The following is a 17,150-nucleotide window of genomic DNA, read 5'->3' on the forward strand; positions in this document are numbered from 1 at the left end:
TGCCAGAACGTAGAATGGGTCCTGGTCTTTCTCTTACATAGTGCCAGCGAACGTAGAATGGGTCCCACTGGTCTTACTTTCCATACCGTACATATCATATCATCACATCATAGGTCGAGGACTATGGATCATCCAACATTCATCCACATCAACAACAATTTATGCAATGCAACATATTCGTGAATTCTAATGCAACAACCTAGTATATCTCATGGCATTAATGATGCGTGAGTCATGCTAAAAATGTCCATTTATTTGGTTTAAAACGTAATAAGTTATTCCACTCACCTCTGAATAGCTCTGACCAGACACTGGGGCAACTGACTCACTGCTGGGGTCCTCGGTTCCTCGGGTCCGAACCTACACAGGTGGACTCAAATGAGGGACCAAACATACACGAACATAACTTTAAACTACTCCCCAAAAACCCCCTAAAACATCAGGAAACAATCATAGGAAAACATGCAAAGGAAGGCTGGACAGGGCACTTTCGGCGGCAGGTTCGGCGGCAGAAAGTCCATCCAGAGCCGAAAGTCAGGCAGGTTCGGCGGCACCTTCGGCGACCGAAACTCCCAGACAGAGACCAAACTCATGCATGTTCGGCGGCACTTTCGGCGGCCGAAACTCCCAGACAGAGACGAAAGTCTCCTTTCGGGTGCAGGCTTCGGCAGCCGAAAGGCTTGCCTCCCAGGCAGGTTCGGCGGCCGAAAGTCCTTCGGCTGCCGAACCTGGTTTCTGCAAAAGGGCAGAAACTTGGTTCCTCATGCACATTTGCCTCCCAAAACTATCCAAACATGCATTTTCCTAATCTACAACATACATACTCAAGCATACAAGTTCCTAGGGCTTCAAACTATCTTAAACCCCATCTACAACACATCAAGCATCCACATTGTCCAAAAACATAACATAAACCCATAAACCTAACCATGAGCTAAACATGCATTCTACCCCATAGATCTACTCAAAACTTACTTAAAACATGCCATAAGCTCAAGATCAGCCCTTACCTCTTGAAGATCGAGAGGAGAACGACCCTAGCTCGGAAAATGGGAGAGATAGAGTTCCTTGAACCTCCAAGCTCCAAAACTTGCTCAAAAGCTTAAAATCTTCAAAACAAGAGTAAAACTAATGAAAATCTTGAAAGATCTGAAGGAAGAAACTCCAGATTGGTGAGGGATGGTGGAGAGCTCACCTTGGCCGAAAATGGGGAGAAAAAGCTCGCCCGTTTTCGGCTAAGGGATCCCTTTATAGGTGGCTGAATGTAATACCCGGCTCGAGTCCGGCATCGGAATTCCTGTAGTCCGGTGGAATCTTGGGTGTCGGAACCCTCGAGAAGGGTAATGCATATGTTTTCCAAGGTATTTTCACTTGTTTTCATGTTTTGAAGTGTGAAAAGCATTGAGTTTTGAAAGAAAAGCAACAAGGGAGAAATGTAAAGGTTCGGCCGCCGAAGGTCACTTTCGGCCGCCGAACATTGCATGGTTGCGGCTTCACGTTCGGCTGCCGAAGGTGGTCTGGCCAGCCACCTATAAAAGGGCCAAAGGTCGGTGAGAGGAGGGTATTTTCTCCTCCACTTGCAGCCAGAGGTGAGTTTCAGCCTCTCCACGTTGACTTTCATGTTTTTCATGATTTTCATCAAATCTTTCAAGAGTTTTAAGAGTTTTGGTGATTTATGAAGGGTTTGAGAAAAAGAAACAAGTTTTGAAGCTTGGAGCTTTGGAAGAGCTTTTCTTCATATCTCCACGTTAGGACCCTTCATCCTTACGTTGTGTAAGAGGTAAGTGAAGATCCTGAGCTTCTTTGATGATTTTGCAAGGTTTTATAAAGTTTGTATGGGTAGTATGCATGTTTAGGTTTAGGTGAGGTTTTGGTGATTTGTGGTGTTCCAGCATGTGTAAGTGTTATGTGCTATGTTTGTTTGGGGTTTTAGGGTAGTTTGAGACCCCTTTGGGCATATCTATGTGTATATGCTAGTTGGGAGTAGTTGCTATGCATGTTTGTAGGTTTTTGGGCAAAGTTTGCATGAAACAGAGCAGGGTTCTGTCCTTCGGGCAAAACCAGGTTCGGCCGCCGAAGGAAGGTTCGGCCGCCGAACCCTTTGTGGAGGCAGTTCGGCTGCCAAAGGTTGCCCCCGAAAGCAAGGCTTTCGGTTTAGAAAGAGCCTTTCGGCCGCCGAAAGAGGGAGTTCGGCCGCCGAAAGTGTGTGAGTTTCGTCTCTGGACGAGACCTTCGGCCGCCGAAGGTGCCGTCGAACATGCATGAGTTTCGTCTCTGGAGTGGGGTTTCGGCCGCCGAACCTGCCGCCGAAAGTGCCCTGTCCAGCTTTCTTTTGCATGTTTTATGTGATGGTTTTAGGATTGTTTAGAGGGGTTTTGGGGCGTTTCTTAGAGATGTTCTTGAGTGAGTTTGGTCCCTCATTTGAGTCCACCTGTGTAGGTACGGACCAGAGGAATCAGGGAAATCAGCAGTGAGTCCAGTGTCAGAACCTGCAGTGTCAGTGCAAAGATAACAAGAGGTGAGTGGAATTTAACGTAATGTTTTAATATGATATGATAACTGATATTTTCTCATGCTTCATGCATCATGACTATGCTATAGGGTGAGTGCATTAGTGTACACAAAGATGATGCATTGCATTTATCCTTGTACTTGGCATTGCTCCTTGTACATTGCTTATGTGAGACGGCACGGACTTCGTGAGGATTCATTAGCCCTCAGAGGAAGACCTGGAACAGCCCTACGGGGACCAGGCACAACAGAAAGACCTGGAACAGCCCTACGGGGACCAGGCACATGGTACTTAGGTACCCCAGATTAGATAGAGGGATTTTTGATCCGTCCGGCCGAGGTGATGTGCTTATATGTTGCATTCCATGAGAGCATGTTTTATCACCTGTTATTTTATTATTCTACTCACTGGGCTATCGTAGCTCATCCCTCTCCCCTAACTCCAGTTGTGCAGGTTCAGAGGTCAGAGAGAACTCAGCAGGGTACAGGAAGAGTACAGAGTTTTGTAATAGCTAGCGTGGACATGTCATTGTATAGAGATAGTGTATATGTATAGAATGGTGTTTGATTTATAAGACTTGTAATCCCTTTGTAGCGTCACATGATCAGTTTATGTATGTTTCTTTATTGTTGTATGTTTATGAGCAAAACCAGGCTTAACATGATGAGTTTGATCCGCCTAGGGCCATGAGGAGCTCTAGTAGGGATTAGTAGAGAATAGAAAGATTGCATGCACAGGTTAAGCCTTGGAATGAAGAAAAGTTTTATGTTTTTACAGCAAATGTATGATCATGTATGGGATTTCACAGGTATACAGACAGAATAGCAGGCTTACTACGGGTCCCGGCGACCTTAAGTCGATCTGGATCCTAGTGCCGGTGGCAGTTCGGTTTCCGGGCTGTTACAGATTGGTATCAGAGCCCTAGGTTCACATGGTCGGACCTATAGAGAGAGAGTTGGGCTCATAGAGAGGTTTAGTAGGTCAAGCACCATAGGAAAAACATGTCCACTAGGATAGGATGTTAGTCCTGTCTATATGCTGATGTGCCATGCCCTGAGTTATGCATGTGCATGTTTTTGATGTGTTGCTGATGTGTTATGTGATTTGTTGTTTGCCAGAGAGTGAAGATGCGAGGAACTCGTCGATCCGCGAGATTGACTGGAGTCCCACCTGTAAGTGAGGGTACAGCTGCTCGTCCACCTGCCTTGCCCTTGGCAAGATCTCACAGGTCAAGCAGGGAAGGAACGTCACGAGACCCTAGAAGGTCTTCTGACGAGAGCAGGAGAGGAGTAAACAGAGGGGGAAGGTCAGTAGAAGAAAGAGGTGTGATGGAAGAGGGTCAGAGTAGAGATGTAAGCATGGGTGTAGGAAGGTCAGAAGAAGGTATGGGGGAATCCCAGGGAGGCATGCAGGCCTCAGGATTTGGCTATCCACCCTTTCCACAGGGCCCAGAGTATCCGATGGGAGGCACGTCGGATTACTCCAGCTTTGCTCCATATCCACCCTACATGCCATATATGCCCTATCCTTCCTTTTATCCACCATATCACATGTATCCACCCCCACCTGTTCATCCAAGTCCAGTACAGCCTGAAGTGAGGGAACCAGTTCCTCCACCACCACCTCCTGAACCAGTAGCCACTGTTGTGGAAGCACAGCAACCCAGTTCTTCAGGGGGAAGTAAGGTGAAGATGACTGAGTACTTAAAGTTGGATGCTCCTAAATTCAATACAGGAGATGATCCCTTTGAGTATCTCAGTGCAGTGAGAATGATAACAAGTGAGTTGGGAGCAGATGATGGTAGAGCCATTGAGATGGCAGGGTTCACGTTAAAGTGTAAGAAAGCAAGAGAATGGTTCAAGAACTATGTGGACCCGAGACTTGAGAGTATGACATGGGAAGAGTTCGCCAACGAATTTGCTGGATGGGCTTTTCCTGACAGTTCTAGGGAACTAAAGGTTGTGGAGTTTGAGCAGTTGCGACAGACGGAGGAGATGAGCGTTGATGCATATACAGATAAGTCAGTGGACCCAAATGTGATCCATCTTTGGCAGAGTCAGTCTGTCGGTTCAGTCCCGTGTGCATAGAGGGTAGATACCTTCCAGCTGACCTGGTGGTTCTAGAGTTGACAGATTTTGATGTCATTCTAGGGATGGATTGGTTATCTACGTATGATGCTACCCTGAACTGTAGAGATAAGGTAGTCAGTGTCAGAGACCAGGATGGGTCAGAGTGTGTCTTCAGAGGAGACAGGAGAGGGACACCTAGGGGTTTGATATCAGCCCTCCAGGCTCGTAGAATGTTAAGGAAGGGGTGTCAGGGGTTCCTAGCTTATGTGAGAGAGCTAGACAGTCAGGTTAGGGAACCATCCTCAGTACCAGTTGTTAGAGACTTCCCAGATTTGTTTCCTGAAGAGCTTCCAGGACTACCACCGGATAGGGAAATAGAGTTCGAGATTGAGTTGATGCCCAATGCCAGACCGATCTCTATTCCTCCCTATAGGATGGCACCAGCAGAGTTGCGAGAGTTGAAAGAACAGTTACAGGATTTGGTAGCTAAGGGTTTCATCCGCCCGAGTACCTCACCCTGGGGTGCTCCAGTATTATTTGTCAGAAAGAAGGATGGACCTCTGAGACTTTGTGTCGACTACAGACAGTTGAACAAAGTCACTATCAAAAATAAGTATCCATTACCCAGGATCGATGATCTATTCGACCAGCTGGCAGGAGCAGGTTGTTTTTCAAAAATAGATCTGAGATCTGGATACCACCAGTTGAAGATCAGGGAAGGAGATGTATCCAAGACTGCTTTCAGAACCAGATATGGGCATTATGAGTTCCTTGTGATGCCGTTCGGGTTGACTAACGCCCCTGCAGCATTCATGGATCTCATGAACAGAGTTTTCAGGGAGTACTTGGATCGTTTTGTGATCGTCTTTATTGATGATATCTTGGTGTACTCCAGGAATGCAGAGGACCATGCCCAGCATCTGCGGATAGTGCTGCAAACCTTGAGAGAGCATGGCTTGTATGCCAAGTTCTCCAAGTGCGAGTTCTGGCTAAGGAGCATTTCCTTTTTGGGACATGTTGTATCAGAGGACGGTATATCAGTAGATCCCAAAAAGGTAGAGGCAGTAGCCAACTGGCCTACACCCACTACAGTGACAGAGATCAAGAGTTTTCTGGGTTTGGCAGGCTACTATCGGAGGTTCGTTCAGGACTTCTCGAAGATAGCTGCTCCTATGACCAGACTGACCAGAAAGAATCAGAAATTTGTGTGGTCAGAGGAATGTGATGAGAGTTTTGCGGAGTTGAAGCGACGGTTAACTTCAGCACCGGTGTTAGCTCTGCCGATCAGTGATGAAGATTTCACAGTGTTCTGTGATGCATCCCGAGTGGGATTAGGTTGTGTGTTGATGCAGAATGACCGAGTGATAGCTTATGCTTCTAGACAGCTGAAGAAGCACGAGCTGAATTACCCGACACACGATCTTGAGATGGCAGCTGTGATCTTTGCACTTAAGATGTGGAGGCATTACCTCTATGGGGTAAAATGTGAGATCTATACGGATCATAAGAGCCTGCAGCACATCTTAAGTCAGAGAGAGTTAAACTTGAGGCAGAGACGGTGGGTAGAATTGCTCAGTGATTATGATTGTAAAATCCAGTATCATCCGGGCAAGGCTAATGTTGTAGCTGATGCATTAAGCCGAAAGTCACTTGGCAGTTTATCCCACATTGCAGTAGAGAGAAGACCGGTGGTGAAGGATTTCTACAAGCTCGTGGAAGAAGGGTTACAGTTGCAGTTATCTGGTACAGGTGCGTTGATCGCACAGATGAGAGTAACACCAGTGTTTCTAGAGCAAGTGGCTCTGAAACAGCACGAAGACCCCGAGTTAGTAAAGATTGCCAGGACTGTTCAGTCGGGCAACAGTGCAGAGTTTAGATTTGACGGAGAGGGGATTCTTCGGCACGGTAAGAGGTTATGTGTACCAGATGATAGCAGTTTGAAAGCCGACATTATGAGGGAAGCTCATAATACGCGGTATAGTATTCACCCGGGAGCCACCAAGATGTATCAAGATCTGAGAAGGGTGTATTGGTGGCCAGCAATGAAGAGAGAAGTGGCACAGTTTGTGTCAGCCTGCGAGACATGTCAAAGGGTGAAGCTAGAGCACCAGAAGCCGGCTGGAATGCTTAACCCACTGCCAATTCCAGAATGGAAATGGGAGAACATAGCTATGGATTTTGTAGTGGGGTTACCGGCGACGTCTAACAGACTAGACTCCATATGGGTGATTGTGGATAGACTCACTAAATCTGCTCACTTCATTCCAGTCAGGAGTAACTACTCTGTAAACAAGTTGGCGCAGGTGTATGTAGACGAGATAGTAAGGTTGCATGGAGTTCCAGTGTCGATAGTATCAGATCGAGGACCTCAGTTCACCTCCAGATTTTGGCGGAGTCTGCAGAACGAAATGGGCACAAGGTTGGATTTCAGCACTGCTTTCCATCCACAGACAGACGGTCAGTCAGAGAGGACCATCCAGACCATTGAAGATATGCTGAGAATGTGTGTGTTAGACTTTGGCGGTTCTTGGAGGCAGCATCTACCTCTGGTGGAGTTTGCCTACAACAACAGCCATCATGCTAGCATAGGGATGGCTCCTTATGAAGCTTTGTATGGGAGGAAGTGCCGAACACCTGTTTGCTGGGAAGAGGTAGGAGAGAAAACTCTTGCAGGGCCAGAGTTAGTTGAGATAACCAGCAAGTTAGTGCCTATCATCAGAGAGAGGATCAGAACAGCTGTAAGCAGACAGAAAAGCTATGCAGACATCCGTAGGAAGCAGATAGAGTTCCAGGAGGGGGATATGGTATTGCTTAAGGTGTCTCCGATGAAGGGAGTGGTTCGCTTTGGAAGGAAGGGTAAGCTAGCCCCACGGTACATTGGTCCCTTTGAGATCTTGCAGAGGATCGGGCCTGTATCGTATAAGCTAGATTTACCGGCTTCTATGGAAAGAATTCACCCGGTACTCCATGTTTCTCTGTTGCGAAAGTTTGTGTCAGATCCAGAGAAAGTTCTTAGTGAACCTGAGGTGGAAATCTTAAGTGATCTCACCTATGTAGAGCAGCCAGTGCGGATCCTTGACACCCAGATCAGAAAGCTGAGAAACAAGGAGATACCAATGGTGACAGTTCTGTGGAACCACCACAACCTAGAAGAGTGCACTTGGGAGACTCGGGAGTCCATGCTCCAGCAATACCCATATCTGTTTTAAGGTTAGTTTTTCCCTTTTTCTATGTGTTTATGTTGTGTTAGGGACATTCGGGGACGAATGTTCTTAAGGGGGGGAGAATGTAATACCCGGCTCGAGTCCGGCATCGGAATTCCTGTAGTCCGGTGGAATCTTGGGTGTCGGAACCCTCGAGAAGGGTAATGCATATGTTTTCCAAGGTATTTTCACTTGTTTTCATGTTTTGAAGTGTGAAAAGCATTGAGTTTTGAAAGAAAAGCAACAAGGGAGAAATGTAAAGGTTCGGCTGCCGAAGGTCACTTTCGGCCGCCGAACATTGCATGGTTGCGGCTTCACGTTCGGCTGCCGAAGGTGGTCTGGCCAGCCACCTATAAAAGGGCCAAAGGTCGGTGAGAGGAGGGTATTTTCTCCTCCACTTGCAGCCAGAGGTGAGTTTCAGCCTCTCCACGTTGACTTTCATGTTTTTCATGATTTTCATCAAATCTTTCAAGAGTTTTAAGAGTTTTGGTGATTTATGAAGGGTTTGAGAAAAAGAAACAAGTTTTGAAGCTTGGAGCTTTGGAAGAGCTTTTCTTCATATCTCCACGTTAGGACCCTTCATCCTTACGTTGTGTAAGAGGTAAGTGAAGATCCTGAGCTTCTTTGATGATTTTGCAAGGTTTTATAAAGTTTGTATGGGTAGTATGCATGTTTAGGTTTAGGTGAGGTTTTGGTGATTTGTGGTGTTCCAGCATGTGTAAGTGTTATGTGCTATGTTTGTTTGGGGTTTTAGGGTAGTTTGAGACCCCTTTGGGCATATCTATGTGTATATGCTAGTTGGGAGTAGTTGCTATGCATGTTTGTAGGTTTTTGGGCAAAGTTTGCATGAAACAGAGCAGGGTTCTGTCCTTCGGGCAAAACCAGGTTCGGCCGCCGAAGGAAGGTTCGGCCGCCGAACCCTTTGTGGAGGCAGTTCGGCTGCCAAAGGTTGCCCCCGAAAGCAAGGCTTTCGGTTTAGAAAGAGCCTTTCGGCCGCCGAAAGAGGGAGTTCGGCCGCCGAAAGTGTGTGAGTTTCGTCTCTGGACGAGACCTTCGGCCGCCGAAGGTGCCGCCGAACATGCATGAGTTTCGTCTCTGGAGTGGGGTTTCGGCCGCCGAACCTGCCGCCGAAAGTGCCCTGTCCAGCTTTCTTTTGCATGTTTTATGTGATGGTTTTAGGATTGTTTAGAGGGGTTTTGGGGCGTTTCTTAGAGATGTTCTTGAGTGAGTTTGGTCCCTCATTTGAGTCCACCTGTGTAGGTACGGACCAGAGGAATCAGGGAAATCAGCAGTGAGTCCAGTGTCAGAACCTGCAGTGTCAGTGCAAAGATAACCAGAGGTGAGTGGAATTTAACGTAATGTTTTAATATGATATGATAACTGATATTTTCTCATGCTTCATGCATCATGACTATGCTATAGGGTGAGTGCATTAGTGTACACAAAGATGATGCATTGCATTTATCCTTGTACTTGGCATTGCTCCTTGTACATTGCTTATGTGAGACGGCACGGACTTCGTGAGGATTCATTAGCCCTCAGAGGAAGACCTGGAACAGCCCTACGGGGACCAGGCACAACAGAAAGACCTGGAACAGCCCTACGGGGACCAGGCACATGGTACTTAGGTACCCCAGATTAGATAGAGGGATTTTTGATCCGTCCGGCCGAGGTGATGTGCTTATATGTTGCATTCCATGAGAGCATGTTTTATCACCTGTTATTTTATTATTCTACTCACTGGGCTATCGTAGCTCATCCCTCTCCCCTAACTCCAGTTGTGCAGGTTCAGAGGTCAGAGAGAACTCAGCAGGGTACAGGAAGAGTACAGAGTTTTGTAATAGCTAGCGTGGACATGTCATTGTATAGAGATAGTGTATATGTATAGAATGGTGTTTGATTTATAAGACTTGTAATCCCTTTGTAGCGTCACATGATCAGTTTATGTATGTTTCTTTATTGTTGTATGTTTATGAGCAAAACCAGGCTTAACATGATGAGTTTGATCCGCCTAGGGCCATGAGGAGCTCTAGTAGGGATTAGTAGAGAATAGAAAGATTGCATGCACAGGTTAAGCCTTGGAATGAAGAAAAGTTTTATGTTTTTACAGCAAATGTATGATCATGTATGGGATTTCACAGGTATACAGACAGAATAGCAGGCTTACTACGGGTCCCGGCGACCTTAAGTCGATCTGGATCCTAGTGCCGGTGGCAGTTCGGTTTCCGGGCTGTTACAGATTGGTATCAGAGCCCTAGGTTCACATGGTCGGACCTATAGAGAGAGAGTTGGGCTCATAGAGAGGTTTAGTAGGTCAAGCACCATAGGAAAAACATGTCCACTAGGATAGGATGTTAGTCCTGTCTATATGCTGATGTGCCATGCCCTGAGTTATGCATGTGCATGTTTTTGATGTGTTGCTGATGTGTTATGTGATTTGTTGTTTGCCAGAGAGTGAAGATGCGAGGAACTCGTCGATCCGCGAGATTGACTGGAGTCCCACCTGTAAGTGAGGGTACAGCTGCTCGTCCACCTGCCTTGCCCTTGGCAAGATCTCACAGGTCAAGCAGGGAAGGAACGTCAATAGACCCTAGAAGGTCTGTAGACGAGAGTAGAAGAGGTACAGCGAGAGGAGAAAGATCAGAGGAAAGGAGGGAGGCTATGGAGATTGATCAGTCTAGAGATGATAGCATGGGTATAGGCAGATTTGAGGAAGGTATGGGAGAGTCGCAGGGAGGCGCTCAGACCTCAGGTTTTGGCTATCCAGCCTTTCCGCAGGACCCAGAGTATCCGATGGGAGGTATGTCGGAGTACTCTAGTTTTGTCCCATATCCTCCTTACATGCCATATATGCCTTATCCTCCTTATTACCCACCATATCCTATGTATCCACCCTCCCCTACCCATCCAAGTGCAACACACCCAGAGCCAAATGACCCAGTACCACCACCAGAACCAGTAGCCCCTATTATTGACAGACACCAACCTAGCTCATCTGGAGGTAAAGTGCAAATGACAGAGTACTTGAAATTGGATGCTCCTAAATATAACACGGGAGATGATCCATTTGAATACCTCAGATCAGTTAGGATGATAACTAGTGAATTGGGAGCTGATGATAGTAGAGCCATTGAGATGGCAGGGTTTACACTGAAATGTAAGAAGGCCAGAGAATGGTTCAAAAATTATGTGGAGCCTAGGATGAACAGTATGTCCTGGGGAGAGTTCGCCAATGAGTTTGCAGGGTGGGCTTTTCCTGACAGTTCTAGGGAGATGAAAGTAATAGAGTTTGAACAGTTGCGACAAACAGATGAGATGAGTGTTGATGAATTCACAGATAAGTTCCTGGATTTGCTTCAGTATGTGGGTCAAGCCTATGATACTGATTAGAAGAAGGCAAGGAGATATACTATGAGATTGCATCCCAGGTATTCTTCCTTGATTCTTCCAGTAGAAAAGGAGAGTTTTCACACTATAGTGGACGCAGCCAGGAAAATGGAAGCTAGTGTCAATATTCAGAAACAATCAAAGGCACAGGCTTCGAGTTCTAAGACCCCCAGTTCAAGCGGCAAGAGATGGGATAGAGCAAAAGGAACAAAGAGTAAGTTCTAGAGTAAAGTGAAGTTAGGTCTGGGAATAGGTAGTGGCTCAAGCTCTGGCACAGCTCCAGTATGCAGAAGATGCGGAAGACCACATGGCGGAGTTTGTCGGTTGGGATCTACAGCTTGTTTTAAATGTGGACAGGAAGGGCATATTGCTCGGGATTGTCCTCAGGTGACTTTTGCACCATCCCAGCAGATGAGTTCAAGCAGTGTGGTACAGCCAGTTGGACAGCCAGTAGCTCCAGTCATGCCTCAGAGTAGTGGCCGAGGTAGAGGGAGAGGGGCAGCCTCTACTTCAGCAGCAGGTTCCCGAGGTGGAAATCCGGTAGCCCCAGTACGGATTTTCACAGTGACACAGGAGGAGGCTAACACGTCGAACACAGTGGTGTCAGGTAATCTCATCATTGGGTGTTCAGATGTGTATGCTTTGATGGACCCCGGTGCTTCTCATTCCTTTATTGCTTCGAGAGCCATAGAGAGATTGAGTTTGATCAGTTCTGAGTTAGAGTATCCTCTCTGGGTCAGTGGACCTAAATGTGACCCATCAGTGGCAGTGTCAGTCTGTCGTTTCAGTCCAGTGTTTATAGAGGGTAGATGCCTTCCAGCTGACCTTGTGGTTCTAGACTTGACAGATTTTGATGTCATTCTAGGGATGGATTGGCTATCTGCATATAGTGCGACTTTGGACTGTAAAGAGAAGATAGTTAGTCTCAGAGACCAGGATGGGTCAGAGTGTGTCTTCAGAGGAGACAGGAGAGGTACACCCAGAGGTATGATTTCAGCCCTTCAGGCTCGTCGTTTGCTTAGGAGGGGTTGTCAGGGGTTTCTAGCTCATGTGCGAGAGCTAGACATTCAGGTGAGGGAACCAGCCACAGTACCAGTAGTCCGAGAGTTTCTCGATGTTTTCTCAGACGAACTTCCAGGACTACCACCTGGTAGGGAGATAGAGTTTGAAATAAAATTGCTGCCTGATACCAGACCTATCTCTATTCCTCCCTACAGGATGGCGCCAGCAGAGTTAAAAGAGTTAAAAGAGCAGTTGCAGGACTTGGTAGATAAAGGGTTCATCCGCCCTAGTACCTCACCTTGGGGTGCTCCAGTGCTTTTTGTCAGAAAGAAGGATGGATCCCTCAGACTTTGTATTGACTACAGACAGTTGAACAAGGTCACTACCAAGAATAGATATTCGCTACCTAGGATTGATGATCTATTTGACCAGCTAGCTGGAGCGGGTTGCTTTTCTAAAATAGATCTGAGATCCGGGTATCATCAGTTGAGAGTTAGAGAGGCAGATGTGCCAAAGACAGCTTTCAGGACCAGATATGGGCATTATGAGTTCTTAATGATGCCGTTCGGGTTGACTAACGCCCCTGCAGCATTCATGGATCTCATGAACAGAGTTTTCAGTGAGTTTCTGGATCACTTTGTCATTGTTTTCATCGATGATATTTTAGTGTATTCCAGAGATGCAGAGGAGCATGCCCAGCATCTGAGGATAATTCTGCAGACACTAAGAGAGCATGGTTTGTATGCCAAGTTCTCTAAGTGTGAGTTTTGGTTGAGGAGCATTTCCTTCTTGGGACATGTGGTATCAGCAGAGGGTATTGAGGTAGACCCCAAGAAGATAGAGGCTGTAGCTAACTGGCCCAGACCCACTATAGTGACTGAGATTGGGACTGGCAGGTTACTACAGGAGGTTCGTTCAGGACTTCTCAAAGATAGCGGCTCCTATGACCAAACTGACCCAGAAGAACCAGAAGTTTGTCTGGTCAGACCAGTGCGAAGAGAGCTTTACGGAGCTCAAGAAGAGATTAACAACAGCACCAGTATTAGCTCTGCCTGTCAGTAATGAGGATTTCACAGTGTTCTGTGATGCATCTCGAGTGGGATTGGGTTGTGTATTGATGCAGAGTGATAGGGTGATAGCTTATGCTTCGAGACAGTTAAAGAAGCACGAGTTGAATTACCCCACCCATGACCTAGAGATGGCAGCAGTGATTTTTGCACTTAAGATATGGCGGCATTACCTCTATGGGATTAAATGCGAGATCTTCACTGATCATAAGAGTTTACAGTACATCTTGAGTCAGAGAGAGCTGAATTTGAGGCAGAGAAGATGGGTAGAATTGCTCAGTGATTATGATTGTAAGATCCAGTATCATCCGGGTAAGGCGAATGTTGTGGCAGACGCCCTAAGCTGGAAGTCACTAGGCAGTTTAACCCACATAGCAGCAGAACGGAGACCAGTAGTGATGGAGCTTTATAAGCTCTTAGAAGAGGGATTACAGTTAGAGTTGTCTGGTACAGGTGCGTTGATAGCACAGATGAGAGTGACACCTGTGTTTCTGGAGCAGATAACTCAGAGACAACACGAGGACCCAGAATTGATGAAAATTGCCAGGACTGTTCAGTCAGGCAACAGTGCAGAGTTCAGATTTGACAGCAAAGGGATCCTCCGCTGTGGGAGTCGACTTTGTGTACCAGATAGTAGCAATGTGAAGGAAGACATTATGAGAGAAGCGCATAATGCGAGGTATAGTGTTCACCCAGGAGCCACCAAGATGTATCAGGATCTAAAGAGGGTATATTGGTGGCCAGCCATGAAGAAAGAGGTGGCGCAGTTTGTGACAACCTGTGAGGTTTGCCAGAGGGTGAAACTAGAGCATCAGAAACCAGCCGGAATGCTTAACCCACTGCCGATTCCAGAATGGAAATGGGAGAACATCGCTATGGATTTTGTTGTGGGTTTACCAGCAGCGTCCAACAGGATAGACTCTATATGGGTGATTGTGGACAAACTCACGAAATCTGCTCATTTTCTTCCAGTTCGGAGTAACTATTCTGTGGATAAGTTGGCTCAGGTCTATCTGGATGAGATAGTGAGACTACATGGAGTTCCAGTGTCTATAGTGTCAGACAGAGGACCTCAGTTTACTTCCAGATTTTGGCGAAGTCTGCAGAGTGCGATGGGCACGAGATTAGATTTTAGCACTGCTTTCCACCCACAGACTGATGGACAGTCAGAGAGGACCATCCAGACCATCGAGGATATGCTTCGACTGTGTGTGTTAGACTTTAGCGGTTCTTGGAGGCAGCATCTACCTTTGGTGGAGTTTGCCTACAATAACAGCCATCATGCTAGCATAGGGATAGCTCTTTATGAAGCGTTGTATGGGAGGAAGTGCAGATCACCTGTTTGCTGGGAAGAGATAGGAGAGAAGGCTCTTGCAGGGCCAGAGTTAGTAGAGATTACCAGTAGAGTGGTGCCCATGATCAGAGAGAGAATCAGAACAGCTCAGAGTCGACAGAAAAGTTATGCAGATGTTCACAGAAAACAGTTAGAGTTCCAGGAAGGTAATTGGGTATTGCTAAAAGTGTCTCCAATGAAAGGAGTGGTTCGTTTTGGAAAGAAAGGTAAGTTAGCTCCACGATACATTGGACCCTTTGAGATTTTGCAGAGAATCGGAAATGTGTCGTATAAGCTGGATTTACCTGCCTCTATGGAGAGAATTCACCCGGTATTTCATGTTTCTATGCTACGGCAGTTTGTGTCAGATCCGAATCAGGTTCTGAGTGAGCCTGAGGTGGAGATTTTTACAGATCTCACCTATATAGAGCAGCCAGTACGGATTTTGGACACACAGATCAGACAACTAAGAAACAAGGAGATCCCAATGGTGAAAGTTCTGTGGAACCACCATAATCTCGAAGAGTGTACGTGGGAGACACGGGAGTCTATGCTCCAGCAATATCCATATTTGTTTTGAGGTTAGTTTCCTCCTTTTTATGTGTTCATTGTTTGTTTTAGGACCATTCGAGGACGAATGTTCTTAAGGGGGGGAGAATGTAATACCCGGCTAGAGTCCGGCATCGGAATTCTACTTTCCGATGGAGTTCTAGAAGGGTTAGATTGATGTTTTTCTCTAATGTTTTGGTATGTTTCATAGTTTTAAAGCATAAGGAAATGAGTTTTTGAATGAAATAAACCAAGGCAGAAAAGCCAGGTTCGGCCGCCGAACATGCATGGCTTTCGGTTTCACGTGTGGCCGCCGAAGGTGGTCTGGCCAGCCACCTATAAATGGCCCTCAGTCGGTTGAAGCGGTAGAGTACTGTTTCTTCACTTGCTGAGGTGAAACTCTGTCCTTTGTGAGTATTTCTTCTAGTTTTCATTAAATCATGCAAGGATTTGATTGAGTTTTATGTTATTTTGAAGGTTTTAAGCTAAAAACTCAAAGTTGTGAAGTTTGGAGAGTGTGAAGAAAAGTTGCTCCAAAACTCCACGTTAGGATTGTTCAGCTTCTTGGTTCAAGAGGTAAGTGAGGATCCTGAGCTTGTTTTTATGTTTTCTGAAGGTTTTATGGGGGTTTATGGAGAGAGTTGCATGAATAGGGTAAAAGAGAGGGTTTGATGATTTTGTATGTCTAGCTTGTTTCTGTGTTGTTTTTGTTGTGTGTTTGGGGTTTTAAGGTAGTTTCTGACCCCTTTGAGCATATACATAAGTGTATGCAAGTTGAGGAATTGAGGTGGTTGAGTTGGAGTGAGTTTTGTGCATTTGGCGAGAGGCAGGGCAAGTTTCTGCCCTGCTGATGAACTCAGGTTCGGCAGCCGAAGGTACATTCGGCCGCCGAACCCCTGAGGAGGTGTGAGGAGGTGGCTTCGGCTGCCCAAGCTTGCCCCCGAGCTTTTGGATTTTCAGCTCTGGAGGGAAGTTCGGCCGCCGAAGGTGCCGCCGAAGGTTAGAGACTTTCGTCTCTGGAGTGCCTTTTGGCCTCCGAAACTTGCCCCCGAAAGGGTTCGGCAGCCGAAAGTGGAATTTCGGCCGCCGAAGGTGCTTGAGTTTCGTCTCTGGAGAGGACTTTCGGCGGCCGAACCTGCCGCCGAAAGTGTTCTGTCCAGCTTTCCTTTGCATGCTTTGCATGGATGTTAGAGTGAGTTTAAGGGGATTCTTGGGGAGTTTAATAGAATTGTTCATAAGCTAGTTTGGTCCCTCATTTGAGTCTATCTGTATAGGTACAGATCAGAGGAACCAGAGAGAGCAGCAGTGAGTACTGCTCCAGAGTTTTCAGAGCCTGCAGAGTCAGTCCAGAGCCAGAGGTGAGTGGAACTAAACTTAATGTTTTTAATTGAGACCTACAATGCTTTTATCATAGTTCATGCATCATAAGTATACAGTAGGTTGTTTGCATTAGAATCCACGAATATGCTGCATTGCATAGTTATTTGTTGATGTGGGTAAATGCTGAATGATCCAATAGTCTCAGACAGGAAGTCCAGGAGCCTTTGACTACGCCCTGGCAGGTATAGAGAAGTCCAGGAGCCTTTGACTACGCCCTGGCAGGTATATAGTAAAGTCCAGGAGCCTTTGACTACGCCCTGGCAATGGTAAGTACAGAGGTGTTATATACACATATACATATATGACAGGAAGACCAGGTGCTCGATTCTACGCCCTGGCACAGAGTTACTGGGACTATGTGGTGACAGGTTTACTCTTGATGTGAATTGTCTGTGTTATGACGCATTCCATGAGATCATATTTTAATGAGATGTTTTACTGTTCTACTCACTGGGCTATAGAGCTCATCCCACTCCCTTAACCCCAGTTTTGCAGGCTCAGTGTACAGTATTCAGAGAAGACGCTTAGCGTACAGAAAGAGTAAAGAGATGTGTAATAGCTTAGAGTGGACATGTAATAATAAAGAGATGTAATAGTTGTGTATAAAGTTAGAAATGTGCTTGACATAGTGATGTTTGTTTTGTACAT

The sequence above is a fragment of the Manihot esculenta genome, chromosome 1 (assembly GCF_001659605.2).
Source record: "Manihot esculenta cultivar AM560-2 chromosome 1, M.esculenta_v8, whole genome shotgun sequence".
Classification (NCBI taxonomy): Eukaryota; Viridiplantae; Streptophyta; class Magnoliopsida; order Malpighiales; family Euphorbiaceae; genus Manihot; species Manihot esculenta.